We start from the raw sequence: 6,909 nt of genomic DNA, 5'->3' as shown, positions 1-6,909 counted from the left end.
TATTTCCCTGCAGTGAGTGACTCTAAAATATACCAAACAATGCAGCAACAAGACTGGTCCAACTTCTTTACCAAGAATTGGGGGTTTTCAACATAACTCACAGGAGAAATAAACTCAGCAGCGTTGGGAATCCCCAAGGCAATCTGCAAAGTAGTATGGTTTTGCTTTCTCTTAGACCAATGCATTGTTTCGGCATCTTCCCGGAGCACTAATGTTTCAAAGAGGTCCCCTAGGCATGAGGGGAAGGCAACAGGGTAGGGCACCACCATTTGTTTCTTTCTTATATACTGAAGAATCTGCTGCTACCCTCCCCACAAATTCTTTTTTTTTTTGAGACCGGTCTCATTCCATCACCCAGGCTGGAGAACAGTGGAATGATCATGACTCACTGCCACTGCAGCCTTGACCTCCTGGGTTCGAGTGATGCTCACACCTCGCCTCTCCAGTAGCTGGAACTACAGGTCCATGCCACCATACCCAGCTAGTTTTTGTATTTTTAGTAGGGATGGGATTTTGCCATGTTGCCCAGGCTAGTATTGCCCTGGCTCAAGCAATCCACTCACCTCAGCCTCGTAAAGTGCTGGGATTACAGGCTTGAACCACCATAGTTGGCCCCCACAGATTCTTAAACCATGGCAGTAGACGAGAGGAGGTCTGGAATGAGTTAAGTTTCATCAGTAGGACTGAGTATTAGGTCATTTGTCCTGAGATGCTAAAGCCTCCTTGATTTTAACTTAAATGCTCATATAATCTTTCCTGAAACAGAACTGAAACAGACCACTTATGGTCTCCAATATGTACATGGTCTTTTATTTTTATTTTTGTGTTTCTAATTGTGCACATTCGACTAAAGACTTCCAGCTTCCCCAACAAGTAGGTGTAGCCAGATGACCAAGTTCTGACCATCACACTACAAATGGAAGTGGTGCAGCTTTCTGGGGTGTGCCCTGTCTCTGGGGCTCACCCGCTTTTCTTGGACTAGCTTGTATTTGTGGCAACTCATCTTGAACCATGAAGACAACCCCCCCAGGAGTGCCATGGGAACAACCCCCCAGGAATGGCAGAGCAATAAGACATACTCTCACATGATTTAAAAATATTGCTACTTATTTTATCACTACAAAAAAAAAGAAAGCAGGAGGTAGCCAGTATGCTAAAGAAGGCTACTTCTGAGCAAAACTCTCGAGCAGAGCTGCACTACCAGTCCTCCTTTAAAAAAAAGAAAAAAAAGGGGTCAGACATGGTGGCTCACGCCTGTAATCCCAGCAGTTTGGGAGGCCAAGGTGGACGGATTATCAGGAGTTCAGGAGTTGAGGTCAGGAGTTCAAGACCAGACTGGCCAACGTGGTGAAATCCCATCTCTACAAAAATTAGCTAGACATGATGGTGAGTGTCTGTAATCCCAGTTACTTAGGAGGCTGAGGCGGGAGAATCGCTTGAACCTGGAAGGCAGAGGTTGCAGTGAGCAGAGACTGTGGCATTGCACTCCAGCCTGGGCGACAAGAAGGAGACTCAGTCTCAAAAAAGAGAAAATTCTTCCTGTGTTAGCAGCTGAACCAGTATCCTAACTAATAGCTCCACTAAAACTGCCATCATTCATGCTAAAAGTGTGATTTAGGGGGCTTGGGACTCCAAGTCACAAACAGCAAGCCTTGCTGAAAGTAGTTTTCAAAATTAAGAGTTTAAAAACGATGTCATTTTACAAGCAATCAAGGAGAAGCGTGGCCTGGGTTGGTGCAGTTTCAGGTTGTTGTATTAATTTCCTGCTGCTACTATGGTAATTATCACGAACTTGGCTTAAAGCAACACAACTTTATTCTTTCATAGTTCTGGAAGCCGGAGTCTAAAATCAGTTTCACTGGACTAAACTCAGCTGGCAGGGCTGTTTTTTCTGGGAGCTCTAGGGAAGATCTGTTTTCTTGCATTTTTTTTAGTTTCTGGAGGCTGTCTGCATTCCTTGGCTCGTGACTCCTTCCTCAAATCACTCCAACCCCGGCTTCCATCGTCTCTTCCCCTACTTCTGTTGTCAAATCTCCATTTGCTTCCCTCTCATAAGGACATTTGGGATTATGTTTAGGGTCCAGCCAGATAATTCAGCATAATCTCATCTCAAGATCCTTAACTTTATCACATATATAAGGTAAAACTGATAGGTTCTAGGGCTTAGCCTATGGATATCAGCCTACCAACGTTGATAAAAAGCTTTTCATTTCCCTGCTCTGCCATTCTAATGTTTTGGTATCATCTCCCTTCATGGTTTTAAAATCACTTCGGACCAAAATGGGAGGATCACCTGAGGTCAGGGGATTGAGACCAGCCCGGTGAAATCCCGCCTCTACTAAAAATGCAAAAATTAGCTGGGTATGGTGGTGGGTGCCTGCAATCCCAGCTACTTGGGAGGCTGAGATGGGAGAATTGCTGGAATCCAGGAGGAGGAGGTCGTAGTGGGCCAAGATTGTGCCACTGCACTCCAGCCTGGGTGACAGAGCGAACTCTGTCTCCAAAAAAAATCACTTTGGAGCTCCCAAGCATCACATCCTCCACATCCTCACTAGGCCATGTCCAGAGCAGGAAGGGAGGGGTGTTCCCATCCTCTATCTTTTAGTTATTAACAGTGATGTGCTTTCCCAGCAGAAGCCACATCAGGTCCCATTAGCTAAGACTGAGTCACCTGCCTGTGCTCTGGCTGCACACTGGGCTGAGAATGTGCGTATCTGGCATTTTTAACCTCTGCATCACAATGTCAGTGCTCCCACCAAGAGCCTGACTGACTGCTGAGGAGGAAACAACTCCTTACTATACCATCACCACTTAGCCCCCAGGGCTTCTCATCAAACATGCTTTTTTTTTTGAGATGGAGTTTCACTCTTGTTGCCCAGGCTGGAGTGCCGTAGCACGATCTCAGCTCATTGCAACCTCTGCCTCCCAGGTTTCAAGTGATTCTCCTTCCTCAGCCTTCTGAGTAGCTGGGATTACAGGTGCCCACCATTACATCCAGCTAATTTTTGTATATTTAGTAGAGATGGAGTGTTACCGTGTTGGCCAGGCTGGTCTCGAACTCCTGATCTCAGTGATCCTCCCACCTCTGTCTCCCAAAGTGGTGGGATTACAGGCATGAGCCACCACGCCTGGCCCCATTTGACACATTCTTCCCTCTGTGCCTTCTCTCTATTTCTAGGGAGAAACATGACCGATGTCAGCTGCCCTAGAATCAACAGACTCCCCTTCAGTTGGTGTCCCACTGTAAAGTGGTCACGTCATATAGTCATACATATGCTACAGCCAAAGCGGAGGCTTGTCAACGCAGGAGGCACCCATAGGTACCTCTCAGAGGTGGCAAAAGGAAAGAGGAAGTGGGGGCAGGCAGAGGCAGTGGTTGTAATTTGAGTCACTTCTGTTAATGGTACCCACTTTTAGATAGCTCAATCCACTTTGACTCTGGAAAAATGTGAACAGAAACCTTGCTGGGTTTAGAGGAGAGAGCCTCCCCACTGCTCTTCCGCGGGGCATCCTGGAACAGGCTGCTGCAGAGGCTCAGGGCAGGTCTGGGGCAAGGCCAGACCCTGCTGTGTTTTGGATGGACTAGGAAAAGTTTCTGTACAGAGGTAACAGAGACTGGAGATGATGTGTGGGAATTACTCTACTCTTATCCTGAGTATGCCTGGACTTCAGTCCTGGTGCTCTTCAGGAAAGAAGAGGCTGGGGTTGCCACTCTCTAGCAGACCATTGTTACTCCCAGCAGCTCACTTAAAGCTTCCATTTCCGTAACCAATTACAGAGCAAATGCTTTTTCATAGGAACTGGTCTTTCTGGGGTTGACATTTCAGGTCGCAAAGACCCTGAAGCTTTAGGAAAGCTTTGCCGTTGAGAAGGTTAGCGGGGTAGACATTGCAACGCTCTCCTAGCTGCAGTTAGCTGGTGTTGCTGCCAAATGCTAACACGTATTTTCCCTTGACTCTCAATGAAAAACGGCATTGGTACGAATATTTGGAGAGTAGCTGTGAAAGTTCATCTGGTGTTAATAGGGAAACATTGTCCTTTTCTCTGCTGATGGGAGAGCGTGTCAAGCATGAGGCTGGCCTCATCCCGGAGAGACTCACAGGGTTCGTTCTCTCTCCAGGAATGGTAGGGGAAGCAACGGGTTTTGAAACGTTGGGTTTTCCCTGGCCCGGGAGAAAGTGGATCAAAGGAATCGAGGTTTTCTTTGCTATTGTTTGGGTTCTCCAGTTTGAAAGAGCCATGGAGGTGTTTCCTATGGGCCATTAAAGGCAACGTTGAGGAGAATAGAGAAAATACACAAAGATAAAATAAGGAAAATTAGACATTTGGTGGAAAAGCCCAGGATTGTCTGGAGAAAAGTCGAAAGTAGTGTCGAGAGAGTCTGCTGCACCAGAGGTCCCCACGAGGGGCCCCACCAGAGGACTCTTTAGAAAACGTTCTGGAGCTAAAATCCTGCCAAACTTCCCATGTAACTGGTGCAATTTTCACTCCATATTCTCCTTTCTTTATTCTCTACCACAACTGAATTCTGAGTTCCTAACCCACCGGGACCTGTACCTAACAGCCTGTCTGTCTACTGGCATTTGTTTGTGTTGCAAACAATGCATCTGAGGGCTTGTGATGACCAAGGCGTGATGATGGGGGTGGCAAGGGCCCATCTGATCCCAAGTTATGTCCAGGTAGGTGCTGGCCGAGACCGCCCGCAGGATGCCGATTGAGAGAGGTTGCTTCTACAAGTCACCTGGCCTTTCCTGAGCACCATGCTCGTCTTGGGGGAATAGGAATCCCTCTGAGGCAGCCAATCCTCTCTGTGACAATCACGGACAATTTAGATAATTTAGAAGTTCAAAGACCTAGGGAGGTCTAAAGTGGAGGCCCCGTCTGCAGGCCTCAGTGACATCTGTCTTTTTGCCGTTCTTCTTTCATCTTGCATGAAGCAATTTTTTTTTCCGGTGTGGAAAAGCCCTCCTGTCTCCAATCCTGCTTCCAACCAACTTCTTTTTTTTGATATGGAGTCTCACACTGTTGACTGGGCTGGAGTGCAGAGGTGTGATCTCGGCTCACTGCAACCTCCGCCTCTCAGGTTCAAGCAATTCTCCTGCCTCAGCCTCCCAAGTAGCTGGGATTATAGGCGCAGTAGCTCACACCTGTAATCCTAGCACTTTGGGAGACCGAGATGGGAGGATGCTTGAGGCCATGAGTCTCACCATGGTCAACATAGTGAGACTCCATCTATGTTTTCTAAATGAAAAAATTATTAATTAAAATTTAAAATATAAAAAAATTTAAAGTACAACCAATGACTTTCAGCTTTTAGGAGCCACAGTCAGGAAGAATTCTGTCTGTCTGTCTCTCTGTTCTTTAGCCCTCAGTCTTCTTACACCCTTTCCAAATGGCAACGGGCACAAAATGGCCTATCTGCTGGAAATGGGCAATGAGTAAAGGAGACAGATACATGGAAAGAATGTAAAATATTATTCTGAACACACGTTAAGTGGGAACTTCATGTCCTCTGCTCAGAAGTAAAGCAGTTGGAACCTCTGGAATCACAATCATCTGTGCATTTGCTAAAAATACAGATTCTTGTGCCCCACCCAAATTCTGCACCTGAAAATTCTGATTCTGCCTGAATCAGAATCTTTCCAGGTAATTCTTATGTGCATCAGAGCTTGAGAGTTGCATAGATGCAGCCTCAGCTGGGTCTCAAACCATCTCCTGTGTTTTAATACTGAGTTGTGCTTGTTCTCAAGCTGGTTCAGAGCACTTTAATGTGCACTTAAATCATGCTGAGGTCTTGTTAAGTTAGGTGGTGGGACATGAGATTTTGCATGTCTAACAAATGCTTGGGTGATGCCGCCACTGCTGGCTGGAGGACTGCCCCTTGGGTGGCAAAGTCCTAGAGAGACTATTTTTTTTTTTTTTTTTGAGATGGAGTCTCTCTCAGCTCACTGCAACCTCCGCCTCCCAGGTTCAAGCGATTCTCCTGCCTTCGCCTCCTGAGTAGCTGGGACTATAGGCACGTGCCGCCATGCCCAGCTAATTTTTGTATTTTTAGTAGAGACAGGGTTTCACCATGTTGGCCAGGATGGTCTTGATTTTCTGACCTCGTGATCCACCTGCCTTGGCCTTACAAAGTGCTGGCGTGAGCCACTGCACCCGGCCAGGGACTCTTTTTATTTTCTTTGCACTCCTGTGAGAACATCTTGAGGCTTCTTAATTCCCTGGAGTCAGTGATTTGCTTGCACTGTGACTAGAGATAGCTGCACCCTCAAGGGTACTGTGCTTTGTTGACTGAGCTCTACCTCACGCTCATCTGGACTTGCCCTGCCTTCCTGCTTTCCCTTCCATCTCCTCAGCCAACACCCCTATTCCCACTCTGCTACCCCACCCTGCCTAAGGGGTATCCCTGCTGGCCTAGCCTGCTTTTCCTCACAGGAAGATGTATTAAAGAGATTCAATACGTAATTGAATCTCTTTAGAGAATCTTCAGATGTGCTAGTATGATAAAGTCCTTCTTCGTCTTAGGAGAGAAGGGGAAGTGGGACTGGAAGCAAGCAGGTAATAGTGAGTCACGAGTCCTTTTTTCTCTTTAGGGTCGCCATCAGTGGGTGGCCCCAGGGTAATGGAATGGAGTGGAAGATGTTACTATTTCCTACACTGTCCTTGACCTTGAAAGAAGAAGTGAATCTGAGGGACCTACTGCCCCTTTCTATAGGTGGAGGGGAATGGGGAACCCCCCTGGATGGCATTAGCTTATCCCTCAAGTCCTTGGTAAACCAGGGGTGGGGGGTAAGGGGGAAGAATTACAGGATATTAGAAGCAGTAAGATTCTTTTCTCCAGTCACGGAGAACTTCTGATGGTCAACTTAGCATGGCTTTAATTGGTCTTAGTCAATAATAACAAAGGAG

This window comes from Callithrix jacchus, chromosome 2 (assembly GCF_049354715.1).
Source record: "Callithrix jacchus isolate 240 chromosome 2, calJac240_pri, whole genome shotgun sequence".
NCBI classification, from domain to species: Eukaryota; Metazoa; Chordata; class Mammalia; order Primates; family Cebidae; genus Callithrix; species Callithrix jacchus.
Note: the sequence above shows the minus strand (reverse complement) of the source record.